Here is a 17,856-nt window from a genome sequence, read left to right on the forward strand (position 1 = left end):
GGCCATCGATATATTTACTGAATGCTTATATAGTCTGTTATATCAGTATACTGATTGCATACAGCTTAACCTTGAGTCAACTTGTCAATAGAGCTATATTGTTCATATTTAGCATTAGTTAATTAAGTTGAACTTAGCTGCAATTTTCAAAGGTTTTGAGCAAGAACCGAAAATTGTTTTTAAAGTCCAATTCACCCCCCTCTTGGACATATTTTGGGACATCACTTGTGAAAATTGAAAGATCAATAAAATATAAAATGGAAAAAGACAGTTCCGCTGGCGATCCTTAATATTTAATAGTAGTAGACCATTACATACGCATTAGCATATTTTTTCAACTAATCCTATGGGTCTCCAAACCAACGAGTGCGGCTCATCAGTGCTTCCCTGGTCCTCCTGCCTCTGGTGCTAGTTTACTTGGACACGCAGCTTGACAGCGAGGATCATACCTACAATGGGGAGGCGAATGACAATGTATTGATGGCCGACAATCTACGATAGCCGACATGACGAAAATGATAGGAAAGCAATGAAAACCTTCTTACTCTAGCCATCTTAATTGAAGCAAGGAAATGCATATAGTAGGGCTTTATATATATATATTTTACCACGACCAAGTTCTTCCATGGGAATTAATTGGAAGATATGACGACTTATATTGCTCACTTGCTATTCATTTCCACGATGGCCAAATTTTTCCATGGAAGCTTGGAAGACCTAACAACTTATGTTCATATTTAACAAGTCTTGAATTGTGGCCCACGTCAAACCTTTTCGTGGATTTTACTCTTACTTGGCAGCCAAGAATATACAGTGGCCTACATGGAAGCTTTCAAAAAGTTTGTCCCCCTTGATTGTAAATATTGATTTCGACCCTCATAATGTTCAATCATATTACTTAAGCCAATCTGGGTGCTTGGCAAATCAGTGGTTAGTGAGGAATTTAGTGCTTAATTATGTCTTTTAATTTTAATTTTTATAGTGAAACCATTCATATTTAATTTGTAATATAAAATTTTATAAATATTAATTTATTGAATAATAAACTTTTTATTTTATGATACAATCGATTTGCATCTTATGCTGACCTAATATTATTTTATAAAAAAATTAAAATTAAAGACTTAAATACCTCAAATTACCTAAAACATTTTTCTCATCCACTGCCTTTGTTACGATCCATGATTTAAAATACTCACTTTCTGAAAGAATTCTTTTAGGAAAATTTATTTTTTGTGAAGTATGATATAAATATAAATGTATTTGGCATATAAATTAACTTTTATATTAAGTAATTTGTTTCTAACTTATAAAAGACAATGATACCCACAAAATAATTTAAAGTGTAACAAATTAAAGAACAAATTAATAAATCATATTATACTTAAGTAAAGAAGTGTAACTTTACCAAATCTTTTCTAAGTTACTTACTTTGCACAAGAGAAGCAAAATGCCTTCTGAGAAATTGATTTGATAATACAGACCAAAATAAAACTCTTTTCTGCACTTTCTATAAGGTCACTAAGGCTTTATTTAGTTGTGGGTAAGTAAACTAAAGAAGTAAAACTTCCTGAAATATGTAAAAAGGAGTCTTGTTTTATTAGCATTATCGAACTAACTTTTCGAAAAATAGGTCATTCTACTTCTATTATGCAAGTAAAGTAACTTATATATGTGGTACTAGGTAAATTATACTTTCATAGCTAAGTGTAATGTAATTTACAAATTTGCATTTTAATTTATTATATTTTAAATTATATTATAGATATTATTATTTTTTATAATTTTAAAATAAATTACTTCCTAAAAAATTTATTTACATATCAAATATATTTATTTCATAATTTCTTAAAACATTTTGAATCAAATAAGGTCTAAAATCCATAACGAGTTTCTTTCCATCTTATACACATAATACACATAGCGCTTAATAAATGAAATTTATTTGTCAAAAAAAATTTCCTTTTTATTTCATCAATTCATTTTCTTTGGTATTTGTTCAGCCAATACAAAAAGAAAAAAAGAATTCATACCAAAACTGTTAATGAAGTGAAGGGTAAAGCAATTTATTATCGAACTAGGTTATATATCCTCCTGGTGTTATCTATGTCAACACCAAAAAAGAGAGAATGCAACTCTCTTAAGCATTGAAGTCCAACAGAAACAAACAAAAGAAACAATGGGCAGCATCCTTCACATACATGCTCGTAATTTTGCTTAAATTCAATTTATTATCAATTTAAAATACAATATTTAGTAAAATTTATATATAAAATAGTAGAATCCAAGTATTTATATCTTGAATCTTCCTCCTTTGCAGGATTATACTTTTTACTTGAGCTTCTTAATTAATTAGCAGTCTCCGTACTGTTATTGTTCATCTATCTGCGCTTTCCTGGTCCTCCGGGTAGTGATGGACTTGGACATGCATCTATGCAACTGTCTACAAGACACCATCAACGTTAAATAATTTTGCTTGAAACTATCTATTTAATTTGTAAAGTAACAGGTACATACCGGGTTTTTGAAGTGGACGAGCAGATGTTGGAAGCGCTGCCATAACCAAAATGATGAGGACGGTAAGTATGGCAATGAAAATCTTCATACTCTTGCCCATCTTAGTAGCTTTGAAATTAAGGGAAATGCATATAATTAACAGGAGCTTGGGCCTTGGAAAAGGAACGCAACTGCCTGTCCCTTTATAGAGACTCCGCTCGTATCCTAATCATAACAATTGCCAAAATTTTCAACAAGAAATTTCTTATCATCTTACTTATTCAGACTTGCTTTTTCATATTCCACAACTAATAATTCAAAGCTTCAGACCACTATTGCACACTTTCTCATGTCTTGGACTAATGGAATTCTCATAATGGAATCATGGAAGCTTCAAGGGAGTTTACTCTTTACTTACCAACCAGCATAATTATTAATATTTGTTTGAACCATATGACTTAAGTCAATGTGGGTGCTAGGCAAATCACAGTATATGTAATCTGGTCAGTGCCAGATTTAGTGCTTCATTACCTAATTTGGTTGATAAATTTCACTCAATATAATTTTCATTTTTATTGTGATATCACCCATTGACTTACAATCAGCACTAGAATTTGACTAAATTTAAGAGCATTAAAATTCATAATAAACCTCTTTTCATATTTATACACATGATACATATCACAAATTTTTTAAAATTTCTCTTAAAAAAATTAAGATCAATAATTATTTACAATCCTTATATACATAACATAAAATAAACAATTTATATATGGGAAATTTTTATTTCAATTCGATTCATTATAGATTTAAAATATAAATATGTTGAATCCATTGTTACACTCATTTCATATAAGCGTTTTAGGATAGTTTTGCATCTATTTCGCCCTTATAATTAAGTACTTTTTATGTTTTTAGCTTTATTTTAGCTAAATTATTAATTTTAGTTACTTTATATTTGATTTTTACAAATTTGATTTTTTTAATAGATTTTTGTTGTAAATTAAAGGTCAATGATGCATTAGGAGATGATTTGAGGAGATTTGAAAGCTTAATGAATGGAAAAAAGATGAAGAAAATAAGTTTTGAAATCCAAACCTACCAAGATTTGCTTGGGCTCCTGCTTGAGATCTTGCATAGGGTATGCAGTAGTTTTTAAGGTGTGGCTCAGGTTAAGCTAGAAGTCAAGCATGAGCAAAAAAACTCATTTCAACACTAACTTACTGAGATTTGTGATGCGTCCCTACCGCAAGTGCACGGGTCGTACAAGTAGTATAGAAAAATATCGATCCCACGAGGAGTTGTGTTAATGATTGAATTTTCGATATAAAAGTTGACTAAATCGAAGTACCTATGAAATTAAAGAAGTGAATTGATGAGTAATGGAGCGTAAAATCTATATGTGCAAAATCAATATTCTATTTAACAATGTATTGCGTTAAACTAAAATTGCATCAAATTGAAATAAGCGAGTTCAAATATGGCAATATTGAAAATGGCAAGCAATTAAATTCAATTGAAAATTAACAATGGTAAAAAGGTGATTCCGGAGTTCGGGATTTCATATTCGAGCTATTTTGGGATTTTAAATTGGTTATCCAATCTTATGAAACTAATGGGTTTTAAGGAGATTAATTCTTAAATCCTTTGAATTCCCTTTCGAGTGAGACAAAGAGTGCCTTAATCAAACTAATCCTACTTTCATGGAGTTAGAATTAATTAAGACCCATTAAGTTCTTTAATTAATCTGTGAATCCTCTTAATCCTTAGCCTATTTCTAGGTCTAAGTTAATTAAGTCCAATTTCTTGATTATCTATCACAAGGCCTTCTCCTTTCGGTGCTTCAACCATGGATTAAGAACATCACTTAATGGGATCCTACACTAAGCATGTCATTAAGCATACAAGAAATGAATAAAACTCATTAAGACCACAAAATATGGATTACCCAATCAAGATCCACAAAATATCTCAAATATTACAACCCTTACTCCAGAATCAAAAGTAAACTACTCACTATCCATAATGCTTACAAGATATGATGAGTTCAAATGGAAATAAAGCTTTAATCTAAGCTAAGAAGTAAGAAATTAAACACTAGAAATGTAGAAAAATATAAGGGAAGAAAGAAATCTGCAAATCTTGGTTGAAAATGGTGTGGAAGGTGAAGGTGACTCTTCAAATTCTGCTCAGCCCCCCTCCTTTTCTTCTTTGCTCCTTGTCTTTCCTTTAAAATGGGAAAATGAGACTATTTATAGCATTTTTCTGACACGGAGCCCTAAAATGGTATGTTCTAGGAGGAATTATTTGAGGGAATCTCCTGCCAGCTCATTAATGAACTCTTCATGGGACTGCATAAGTGGACTGCATAAGTTATGCAGTCCCTTATGCGCTTACAGCTGGTTCTGGGTCACTTATGCGAAGCTGCATGACTTGGTGCATAGGTTATGCACAATCCCGTGAAGGTGCATAAGGGAGGCGAGAATGTGCATAAGCTATGCAGTCTCCTTATGCACATTTCGGCTGGTTCTGGAACAGTGATCTTTCTCCTTATGCAGATCTGCATAGCTTATGCGGCAAGTTATGCACTAATTGGTCAATGCATATTTCACCTTGAAAACCTGTTTTGACATCTTTTGGCTGTAGGAGACACTCCTCAATGGCAAAATTCTCTTCAGTCCTTCAAAAACACCATTTTTCCTACAAAACAAAGTAAAAATTACAAATTAATGCAAAATTGACAACTATGAAAAACTAACTAATTTACTAATGAAATTAGCTAAAGATAACTAATAATAGAATAAAATGGCTATAAAATTAGACCTAAATGACTATGCAAAATGTATGCATCAAATACCCCAAACTCAAGCTTTGCTTGTCCTCAAGCAAACTTTAAAATGTGGTGCAAAGTTTTTAGGGTGCCTTATCCAAAGAGTTATGAAAATTACCAATTGAAGTAACTTAACACACCTTCAGCCATACCAGCAATCCATATACCCATCCTTCAAAATGCAAAGAATTTAATGCTTATCCAAGCTTTCACCGCTTAGCCATCAAGTCAATTATCATTCAAAATCTCCAAACCAACCAATCAAAAGAGAGGGTCATGCTCAAAAGGAATTCTAGAACAATCAATAGTCAAAGTGTCTCTATATGGAATGATGGAATTGAATGAATGGATGAATAGTTTTCCAATCCCATAGGCAAATTCCCCACTCCTATCTCCACTAATGTAGCAAGTACTTTCAAGAGATCAAAGGTCTTTTTAGGGATGTAATGGGGCCATGGGGTTCAAAATGAGGCTAAGAAGAAGAATGGGTAAAAAGTATTCAAAGCATGAGAATATGTTGCAATTTTGAAACATAAGGTACACTTTATTATATTTTTTTTTCTCTTTTTTTATATGGGAGAGAGAAATACACAATGAGGATTGTCAAGTGCTAGCATAGTTTACAAAACACATAAAAATGGAGGGACATTTTGATACTTTAACTTGTATTTTGCATTTTCTTTTGATAATTGTCCCTAAAAAAAAATGCCACCCCCAAACTCATTTCTTTTAATACTTTGGGTGGATTTCTTTCATTTTGAATGGCAATAGTGAAAAGCACATATACTAGCACTTTTACAAGATGACAAGCACTTCTTCTCCCTTTTATTGTATATTTTTTTCTTTTTTTTTATTTTTATTTTTATTTTTTTTAGAAAGTGTACCTAATATTCAATATTATTCTCATGAAAAGGGTTGGAGTGTTTGGTTCATTGGCTAGGTAGCAATAAGGATTTCAAGAAAAATTAGGGATAAAAAGGCTCAAAGGGGTTTTCAAAGGTCAATTTTAATTAGGAAAAAGGCCAAAGGTTTAAAATGAGAGGGTTTAAATCAAAGAATGCCTAATCATTTCTCTTTTCAAGTATAAGCTGGTATTTCGCCTTGAAAGGTTTAGAAAATTTGTTCTAGGATTGGTGAGACATCATTTGACTACCTTATATCCAATAACTCCCTCTAAACACTTCCATCTCCAAATGACTAGTTGGGTGGCTTTTTGGCTAAGAAGATATAGGCAAGGGATAACACTTTAAAACTTTGCACCTTTTAGGAAACTTTCAATCCACAAACCCAACTAAAGGTAAGTCAAATCACTCTCATAGGCACATTTCAATACTCAAGGGATTTGGCAAAAGATTTTAATGCATGATGCATGATTCCTAAAATGAGTAATGCATTAACTAAATGGAGGGAGTCTATTTGTATTCAATTTGTACAATTTCTAAGTGATGTATAATGTGTGTGTAAATGTGTAATGAATATGTATGTATGGATGTATATGTAAAATATTTACAATATATGTAAATGAAATGGGATGAGATGCTCTTATACTCAAAATGTGAAAAATAAAGCAAAAATTAAGCAAAAATCAGAATGTGCACCCCCAAACTCAAAATTGGACATTGTCCTCAATGTCTCAAGCAATGTATTAGCAAAAGTCAAAGCAAATAGTAATTACCAGGAATTGTAAAGATTAAGAGCAAGAAAAAAGTGTTACAGTATGTAGCGATGATAATTCAAGATAAAGGGATGCATAAGAAACCGCATAGGTCATGCAGAGTTAAGAGTCAGGCAGACATGTGCATAAGTAAGGTGCATAAGCCGTGTGCTGCATAAGAGGCAATATATGTTGCATAGGCTATGCAGACGCTTGCATAAGGGAATACAACTCTGCAAAGGTCTTGCATAAGTAGCAGAAAGGGTTGCACAGGCTGTGCAAAACAGTTGCATGAGGAAATTCATAGCCTGTGCAGTGTATACAAAAGCTGCTGCATGGGAATTGGCAAGGGAAATGTACAACCAGTAGTAGAAGTATTGAAATATATACAGAGTATGGTCAAATATGTACAAAAGGGCAATAAGTGTAATGAAAATTAAAGAAGACTAATGTAATAGCTATTCAATAAAACTTCAAGAAAAACAGAATTTAAAACAAACTAATTCAAAACAAACAAACATAATTTGAAACAAACTAGAAATGTTTGAACATATTTACAAAGAAAAGGTCCTACAAGATTGAACAAAAGTAAAACAAACACTAATCTATGTCTATTGTTTTGCCTTTGTCCAAGGATGTTGCTAAGGGGCTGGTGGCTGCTGCTGGCTGTCGAAAGGATGGTGCTGGAGGAGGTGATGGAGGTGGGGGTGGCATGCCCAAAAAGATCATGAGTTGCTTCACCATCTCCTTCAGTTCTTTCTGTTTGTCCCTGGTTTCCATGACAAGGTCAAATAGTTGATCATGACGATCCTTGAGTGTATCAAGACCAGTGTCAAGCTTCCTATCCACAAAGAATATATCATCACTAAGCCTTTCAAGATAGGTGAATAAGGCTTTAGTGTTGAATGCAGGAGGTGCTGTGGATGAGGAAGGTTCATCTGTAGGAGGTATGGGCTGAGCAGAGGTAGCTGGAATGTCCTGAGCAGGCTGAGGGGGTGGGGTAGGTGTAGTAGGGTGCTGTGGGACTGGTGTGAAAGGTTGGGTTTCTGGTTGTGCAATAGGCTCAGTTTCTGCTGCAGGGTGGACAGGATCAAAACATGACAAATTGAACCCTGTTTTGGTTAAGTGTGCAGTATCAAAATATGAAGTGTCCTCAAGTGCTGGTATTAAGTGCTCTGCAGGATTAAAACCAAAATGCTTGGCTATGACAGTGATGAGCCCACCCAAAACAATGTCACCTATGGATTTGGTGGCAATATCAAGACATGCTCACAAAAGAAATAACCAGGAGAAACTTTAACTTTGTGAAATGCACACCATAACATAAAAAGTTCAGATTTTCCCACAGCACCAGAACTAGTCCCTCTGCCCAATATGGTGCTAGCCATCAGCCTATGAATAAACCTAAGTGCAGGGTCAAGGATTTGGGATGTTTTTGATCTTCCAGCAGAGAAAGTTTGAGGTTGGTTTGTTATGATTCTCCAAAATTGGGCAGCATTCCAAATGCCTTTGTTGGCTACCTCTACTCCAGTATGTCGTACTCTAAAGAACCCATCAATTGCAAAACCAAAAATGCTATGAAATTGGTCCAATGACAGCTCTCTATTTTGCCCCAAGCATCTAAATTTCATAATTGGCTTATGGTCTACATCATGCAAGTTGAGGGTAGCAGAGAATGAAGAAATAAACTCCAAAACTAGAATTGGATAAACTACCTCTTGCTTATGCACAAATTCTGTCCAACCCATACCATCAAGATATGCAACTACATTGTCAAATAAACCAAGAGATTGTAAAGCATCAGCAGATATATACCTAGTGGGTTGTACCTTCCTATCCTTAAGTCGCTTAAAAGCTGCTTTTTGAATCGTATCAGGGAGAGGCCAGGGTAGCTTTGATACAAATGAGGTTGCCGAAATTGTCTTTTTGCTGGAAGAGGGTGTAGAGGCTGGAGCTTTTGGCTTTTTGGGAGGCGGTTCCGACAATGGGGTGGGTGGGTCTTTGCGTTTGGACAGAGGAGGAGCAGAGGACATGGGTCGCACAGATTTGGACCGGATTTTGCGTTTGTAGGTGGTTGGGGGTGGTGGTGGGGGTGTCGCTTGTGGAGGAGGAATGGGGGTGGGGTGTATCGATGACAATGGAGAGACTTCGAGAGGAGAAGCGGGGCGGGAATGTGGAGGGGAATCCATTGGCGATGGGAAGATGGAAAAGATAATGGGGAAAGAAGAAAATCGAAGAAGAGTGAGAATTAGGGCAAATGTAGTGAAAATCGAAATGGAGAAGGTGTGAGAAGAAGTTATGCCGGAATGAGGATTTTGAGAGAGGAAGGGAAGTGAACAGGGTTTATCGGGTTGAAGGTGGGAAAGAAAAAGGAAAAAATTTTGATTTAAATGAGTTATGTAAAAGACTGCATAAGTGAAAAATGATTTATGCATAACCTATGCACTGTTCGGCAGGTATTGAAAGCTTAGGTTAGTGGTCATGCAGTTGTGCATGAGTCATGCACCTTCCTTATGCAAGCTTCGGTGACCCTAGAAATTTTGAGGAGCGAAGTCATGCGGGAGTGCATAAGTTATGCACTCCCCTTATGCATCTCTCGGCAGAAGTGGTTTTTCAGAAAAGCGGGTCATGCAGAAGTGCATAGGTTATGCACTCTGCTCATGCACTGTTCGGCAATTTTTGGAATTTTGGTTGGTGGTCATGCAGATGTGCATAAGCTATGCACTCTGCTTATGCACTCTTCGGTGGGTTTTGAAATTCAGAATCTTTGGTTATGCAGAAGTGCATAAGCTATGCACATTGCTTATGCAGGTCTCGGTAACTTTTGGAATTTTCTGATTTCTGGTCATGCAGAAGTGCATAGGTTATGCACTCTGCTTATGCACCCCTCGGCAGAATTGGAAATTCAGAGTTTTTGGTTATGCAGAAGTGCATAGGTTATGCACTCTGCTTATGCAACCCTCGGCAAGTTTGATTTTTCTGGGTTTCTGGTCATGCAGAAGTGCATAGGTTATGCACTCTGCTTATGCACCCCTCGGCAGAATTGGAAATTCAGAGTTTTTGGTTATGCAGAAGTGCATAGGTTATGCACTCTGCTTATGCAAACTTTGGCAGAGAGAGAAAATGAAGAATTTGAGGTTATGCAAATGTGCATAGGTCATGCACTCTGCTTATGCAAGTTTCTGGAGATGTGAAATTTGACAAAATTAGGCTATGCAGAGTTGCATAAGCTATGCACTCTCCTTATGCACTTGCAATAAAGGTGAAAAATGGCAAGAATTGTGGTTATGCAGGATTGCATAAGCTATGCAGTTGCTTATGCACAATTTAACAAGATCAAGAATGCAATAGAACATGGATTGCAAGTGTGAAAAATACCCTAGAATGAGGAAATATAATTCCATGAAGCATAAACCATGAGAATTTTTCATCAAAAACACATCAATATATACAAAGTTCATAAAAAATGCATCACACAGGCATGTAGACATTGATCTTACATAAAAGACCTTTGAGAGCTATGCCATTTTGACTCAAATTCGCAAATCAACATTAGACATAAAACTCCATAAAAAAATCTGCATAAAGTTGCATCTAACCACAAATGAGAAATGAACTCTCCAAGATTTGCCAAGAAAATGCAGCATTTCTGCCTTGTATCCTATAACCCAAAGAAGCTCAAAACAGCAAAAATGACTCACTTACCACCATATTAACATTAAAAGCACAAGTAAAAAAAAAAAAAAATACACACCCAACCTCACCAAGAACTTAAGTGATCTGCTGCAGATTTTATTTTTCTGCTTTGCATAAACCAGATAGCAACTTCAGCAGTTCACCAACCTTCCTCCATTTATATACATCCAACCTCACCAAAAATACAAGCCATTTGCTGCAGACACCCTTTTTGCTGCAGATTTCATTTTTCCTCTGCATGAACTAGATTGCAGCTCCTGCACAGATTATGCAGCAAAAACTTATCAGTTCTTTTGAAGGACAAAATTTTTCAAGTTAAGAATTACTTCCCCAACAGTTCACCAGCCGTTCTTCATTGAATTACATCTACAAGGGACAAGATTTAACAATGTCAAAAATTGAATTTGGGGAGATTTAAGATAAAACAAAATCAATGAAAATGAAAGTAAATTATCAAAAGCAAAATAAAAGGACTTGGGATGCCTCCCAAGAGGGCTATTTTATAGTCCTTAGCTGGACTCTTCGTGAATTTCATGAAAAGAGGTGAGGATTGGAGAGCTTGTAACAGCTTGCTCCTATTATTGGGTCTCCAGTTATGTAATGTTTCAATCTATGCCCATTGACCTTAAAATTCCCAGATTTTTCACTCCAAATTTCAATTGCTCCATAAGGGAAAACCTTAGAAATTCTATATGGACCAGTCCACCTTGACTTGAGTTTTCCAGGGAACAATTTCAATCTTGAGTTAAACAACAAAACTAAATCACCTTCTTTGAATTCCTTTTTCCTCAGATGCTTATCATGCCAAACTTTAGTTCTTTCTTTGTAAATACGGGCACTTTCATAAGCATCCATCCTCAATTCCTCAAGCTCATTAAGTTGTAACAACCTTTTTTCACCAGCTTGCTTAAGATCAAAATTCAAGGTCTGAATGGCCCAATATGCTCTATGTTCTAGCTCCACAGGTAAATGACAAGACTTACCATACACCAACCTAAAGGGAGTAGTTCCTATAGGGGTTTTGTAGGCAGTCCTATATGCCCATAAAGCATCATCTAGTTTAATAGACCAATCTTTCCTAGAATTGTTCACTGTTTTCTCCAAAAAATGCTTGAGCTCTCTGTTAGAAATTTCAACTTGTCCTGAAGTTTGAGGATGGTATGGGGTAGCTATCTTGTGTACTACACCATACTTCCTCATTAAGCTCTCAAATTGCTTATTACAAAAATGGGAACCCCCATCACTAATTATAGCCCTAGGAGCTCTAAATCTGCTCAAGACAAATTTCTTCAAAAATTTCACTACCACTCTAGCATCATTAGTTGGAGTTGCAATAGCTTCCACCCACTTTGACACATAGTCAACCCCAACTAAGATGTATCTATTACCATATGAAGGAGGGAATGGCCCCATAAAATCTATTCCCCAAACATCAAATAATTCCACTTCAAGAATATTATTTAGGGGCATTTGATCTCTTTTTGACAAATTTCCACTCCTTTGACATTTATCACAATCCAACACAAATTTCCTCACATCCTTAAAAAGATTTGGCCAAAAGAAACCAGCTTGCAAAATTTTACTAGCTGTCTTAGAGATGCCAAAATGACCTCCATAATCAGAAGCATGGCAATGATGCAAAATACTCTGTACCTCCTCTTCAGGAATACATCTTCTAATTAGACCATCACAACATCTCCTAAAGAGTAAAGGATCATCCCATTTATAAAACTTCACCTCATGCAAAAACTTTTTCTTTTGTTGCCATGTCATACCTAGAGGTAAAACTCCACAAGATAGATAATTCACAAAGTCTGCATACCAAGGTAGTTTAGCAACAAGAGAGAAAAGTTGTTCATCCAAGAAAAACTCATCAATAGGGATTTCATCCAATTCTTCACCATCCAATTTCAACCTACTAAGATTATCAGCAACTACATTTTCAGCTCCTTTCTTATCTCTAATCTCCAAATCAAATTCTTGTAACATCAGAATCCACCTAATGAGCCTAGGTTTGGCCTCCTTTTTACGGAGCAAATACCTGATAGCTGCATGATCTGAAAATATAACCACCTTTGAGTCAATAATGTAAGGTCTGAACTTTTCCAATGCAAAGACAATTGCCAAAAATTCCTTTTCAGTTGTTGCATAATTTGTTTGAGCCTCATCCAGTGTTCTACTAGCATAATAAATAGCATAAGCCTTTTTGTCCTTTCTTTGACCAAGAACAGCCCCAATTGCATAGTTGCTAGCATCACACATAATTTCAAAAGGTAGGCTCCAATCGGGTGGTTGCATGATTGGTGCAGTGATAAGAGCTTGCTTCAACCTGCAAAAGGCATCCAAACACTCTTGGTCAAATACAAATGGTGTGTCATTACTTAACAAATTAGACAAAGGTTTAGCTATTTTAGAAAAATCCTTGATAAAGCGTCTGTAGAACCCGGCGTGTCCTAGGAAACTTCGAATTCCTTTGACATTGGTAGGAGGAGCCATCTTCTCTATCACTTCAACTTTGGCTTTATCAACCTCTATTCCTCTGTTAGACACCAAATGTCCAAGCACTATCCCTTCCTGAACCATGAAATGACACTTTTCCCAGTTTAACACAAGGTCAGTATCTGCACATCGCTGCAAAATTTTAGAAAGGTTAGCCAAGCATATATCAAATGAAGATCCATAAACAGAAAAATCGTCCATAAAAACCTCCATTATGTCTTCAATGAAATCTGAGAAGATTGCCATCATGCACCTTTGAAAAGTGGCTGGTGCATTACATAACCCAAATGGCATCCTTCTATAAGCAAAGGTTCCATATGGACAAGTAAAAGTGGTTTTCTCTTGATCATTTGGATGGATAGGGATTTGAAAAAAACCTGAATATCCATCTAAATAGCAAAAGTAAGAATGCCTAGCTAGTCTTTCCAACATCGATCAATGAAGGGAAGTGGAAAATGATCTTTTCTAGTGGCAACATTTAATTTTCTGTAATCTATGCACATTCGCCAACTAGTCAGCATTACGGTGGGAATTAATTCATTATTTTCATTTTTGACAAGCTGTCATTCCACCCTTTTTGGGACAACATGTCTTTGGGCTCACCCAAGTACTATCTGAGATAGGGTAAATGATCCCTGCATCAAGCAACTTCAAAATTTCCTTTTTAACAACTTCTTTCATATTTGGGTTCAACCTCCTCTGATGTTCAATAGATGGTTTACAATTTTCTTCCAAACTGATTCTATGCATGCAAAAGTGTGGGCTTATTCCCTTAATGTCATCTATGGTGTATCCCAAAACTTTCCTAAATTGTCTCAACACTCTTAACAACTTATCAGCCTCTAATGTACTCAAATTTGCATTTACAATTACTGGATAAGTGTTATTAGTGCCAAGAAATTCATACCTGAGCTGAGAAGGAAGTTGCTTAAGTTCTACCTTAGGTGCATCTTCTTCCTTGAATGATGGTTGCTTAGATTCGACTTTTTCCTTTTGTGTGAGTTGAAAAACTGGAGCAGAAATGAATGGTGGACTTCCCTTTAAGTGTTGAGCATATGCAGCTACATGAGAGTTGTCATAATCTATGCCTCCTCCATGAACCAAACAATTTTCAAGTGGATCTTCTGGATATTTCTTTCTGAAGTGTTCTTCAACCAGCTCATCAATAATATCAACTCTCAAGCAAGTATCAGCTTCAGAATGATGCTTTTTCATAGTATTATTAATATTGAAAACCAATTGCTCTTCACCAACCCTAAGAGTTAATTTTTCTCCCTTAACATCAATCAATGCTCCTGCTGTAGCTAGAAAGGGTCTTCCCAAGATAATTGGAATATTAAAATCTTCCTCCATGTCCAAGATGACAAAGTCAACAGGTATGTAGAACTTCCCAACCTTCAAAGGCACATTCTCCAAAATCCCTTCAGGATACTTGATTGATCTGTCAGCTAACTGAAGAGAAATGTGGATTGGCTTTAGATCTCCCATGTTGAGCTTCTGATAGATGGAAAGGGGTATAAGGCTAACACTAGCCCCTAAATCACATAAAGCTTTTGTAGAACAAGACTCTCCAATGTGGCATGGAATTGAAAAACTCCCTGGATCCTTAAGCTTTGGAGGAAGTTTCCTTTGGAGGATAGCACTACATTCTTCTGTCAAAGCTACAGTTTCATCATCTTCAAGTTTCCTCTTGTTTGAGAGAATTTCTTTCAAGAATTTTGCATAAGAGGGCATTTGTGAAAGAGCATCAACAAAAGGCACATTTATGTAAAGTTTCTTCAAAACTTCTAAGAACTTCCCAAATTGCCTATCAAGCTTGGCTTTGTGAAATCTTTGTGGAAAGGGAAGCTGTGGCTTGTAGGGTTCAGGAGGTATATATTTCTCTTCCTTCTCTTCAATTTCCTCTTTACATTTTTCTGCACTCTCTTGTTTTTCACTCCCATCAGTTCCTTTTTCATTTTCTCTCTTCTCACTGTTTTCACTCTTCTCATCATTTATAACTTTTCCACTTCTTAAAGTAATAGCTTGACACTGCTCTCTTGGATTTTCTGGTTGACTTGGAAGCTTTCCTAAAGACTTGTCTTTTGAGGAGGTTGGTTTTTGTGCATTCTGGTTTTCGGCGATACATTTGTGTGTTTGCATCTTTCGACCTTGCTTTCACCTCTCTCATCTCCTCATCATGCTTATTTTGGTTAGCAAGTATCATTTGTAATAAAGCTTGATGGTGGAATTTCGTTCTTCTTTGTTTTGGTGGAGGGTTCATATTTTTCTGCTGAAAATTAGGCAGTGGTTGCCTATTTTGCTGATATGAACTCCTTGTTGCTGTTGTGGTTGAAAATTCTGATTTTGAACTTGATTTTGCTGATTTCCCCATGAAAAGTTGGGATGATTCCTCCAATTTGGATTGTAAGTTTGAGAATAAGGATTCCCCATTTGCTTGTTTCCATAATTACCAACATATCTTTGCTTGTTCTCCATAATCTACTCCACAGCTGGTTGTTTCCTCTGCATAAGCCACTTGTTGTGAACTTCCAGCTGATGATGATGAACTAACCAACATACTCAAATCTTCCATCTTCTTAGCAAGGACATTTGTAAGTGCATCAAATTTTGCATTAATCATGTTGAATGGGTCAAGATCATACATTCAGTGACTTGCCTCTTTTGATTTTGAGTGGTCCTCTTGGACTACTCCAAAGATGAGTGTTCTTTGCAATTTTCTCCAACGACTCATAAGCTTCATCTTCATGCTTAATAATAAATTCTCCTCTGTTTGAGCATCAATAATCCCTCTGATTGCGGGAGTGACATTTGTGTAAAATTCTGATTTATCATCCATTTTGGAATGGCATGATGTGGGCATAATCTCTCTAATTCCTTCCATCTCATCCATGACTCATAGAGTTTCATCTTCTCTTAGTCTGAAAATTTGTCATTTGATTCCTCGACTCTTGAGTTTTCAGTGGAAAATATTGTGCAAGAAATGCATCGATGAGTTGCTCCCAATTTGTGATGGAGTTGTGAGGTAAAGAATCAAGCCAATCCAGTGCTCTATCTTTCAAAGAGAATGGGAATAGCTTCAATCTTCTTTGCATCATCAGACACTCAGGTTGTTTTTCATGTCACAAATCATAGCAAACTTCTTCTTGGTGTGTGTGTGGATTTTGAAGGATGTCCTCCAAATTGAGAATTTTGAATCATTTGAAGAACTCCAAAATCCATCTTGTAACTATTTGCATCAATCCTTGGTCTTGCTATACTCTCCCTCAAGTCATCAAAACGAGGAAAAGCATGATCCATCATACTTCCCCTAGGCACGTTTGCATTAACAACTTCTTCTCCGTGGGCTTCATTTTCATTGTTTTGACCATTTCCAGCATTACCAACACCAATTCTAATTCTTTCATCAGCCATATACGCTTCAATTTCGGTTTCTCTCAAAGCTTCCTTCCTTTTTCTGGTTTCTTTCTTGTTGGCCTTACAAAATTTCTCTATTTGAGTTGAACAATAAGGATGTATCACTTGAGCTTCTAGCTCTTCTCATAAAAGATTAAAAGTACCTGAAAAAGAAAAAACAAACACAAAAATGAAAAGATAACAAAAATAAACATATAATCAACTAAAATAATCAAGAATTCAATCTTAAACAAACAACTCCCCGGCAACGGCGCCAAAAACTTGATGCGTCCCTACCGCAAGTGCAGATTCGTACAAGTAGTATAGAAAAATATAGATCCCACGAGGAGATGTGTTAATGATTGAATTTTCGATATAAAAGTTCACTAAATCGAAGTATCTATGAACTTAAAGAAGTGAATTGATGAGTAATGGAGCATAAAATCTATATGTGCAAAATCAATATTCTATTTAACAATGTATTGCGTTAAACTAAAATTGCATCAAATTGAAATAAGCGAGTTCAAATATGGCAATATTGAAAATGGCAAGCAATTAAATTCAATTGAAAATTAACAATGGTAAAAAGGTGATTAGGAGTTAGGATTTCATATTCGAGCTATTTTGGGATTTTAAATTGGTTATCAATCTTATGAAACTAATGGGTTTTAAGGAGATTAATTCTTAAATCCTTTGAATTCCCTTTCGAGTGAGACAAAGAGTGCCTTAATCAAACTAATCCTACTTTCATGGAGTTAGAATTAATTAAGACCCATTAAGTTCTTTAATTAATCTGTGAATCCTCTTAATCCTTAGCCTATTTCTAGGTCTAAGTTAATTAAGTCAATTTCTTGATTATCTATCACAAGGCCTTCTCCTTTGATTGCTTCAACCATGGATTAAGAACATCACTTAATGGGATCCTACACTAAGCATGTCATTAAGCATACAAGAAATGAATAAAACTCATTAAGACCACAAAATATGGATTACCCAATCAAGATCCACAAAATATCTCAAATATTACAACCCTTACTCCAGAATCAAAAGTAAACTACTCACTATCCATAATGCTTACAAGATATGATGAGTTCAAATGGAAATAAAGCTTTAATCTAAGCTAAGAAGTAAGAAATTAAACACTAGAAATGTAGAAAAATATAAGGAAGAAAGAAATCTGCAAATCTTGGTTGAAAATGGTGTGGAAGGTGAAGGTGACTCTTCAAATTCTGCCCCCTCCTTTTCTTCTTTGCTCCTTGTCTCTCCTTTAAAATGGGAAAATGAG

At 35.6% G+C, this 17,856-nt stretch overlaps 1 long non-coding RNA gene and 1 other non-coding gene across 2 annotated transcripts; one reads left to right on the top strand and one right to left on the bottom strand.

Moving 5' to 3' along the window:
* Positions 1 to 2,045: 2,045 nt before the first annotated feature.
* LOC110663403 (uncharacterized) lies at positions 2,046 to 2,839 on the bottom strand. The gene is made up of 2 exons (XR_002496535.2): positions 2,518 to 2,839; positions 2,046 to 2,443 (listed from the first exon to the last, which is right to left on the bottom strand). It is a non-coding gene; the product is annotated as an uncharacterized LOC110663403 (long non-coding RNA).
* A 13,181-nt stretch (positions 2,840 to 16,020) lies between these two features.
* LOC131175740 (small nucleolar RNA R71) lies at positions 16,021 to 16,127 on the top strand. The gene has a single exon (XR_009145929.1). It is a non-coding gene; the product is annotated as a small nucleolar RNA R71 (small nucleolar RNA).
* The last annotated feature ends 1,729 nt before the right edge of the window (positions 16,128 to 17,856 follow it).

The sequence above is a fragment of the Hevea brasiliensis genome, chromosome 17 (genome assembly GCF_030052815.1).
Source record: "Hevea brasiliensis isolate MT/VB/25A 57/8 chromosome 17, ASM3005281v1, whole genome shotgun sequence".
Lineage (NCBI taxonomy): Eukaryota > Viridiplantae > Streptophyta > Magnoliopsida > Malpighiales > Euphorbiaceae > Hevea > Hevea brasiliensis.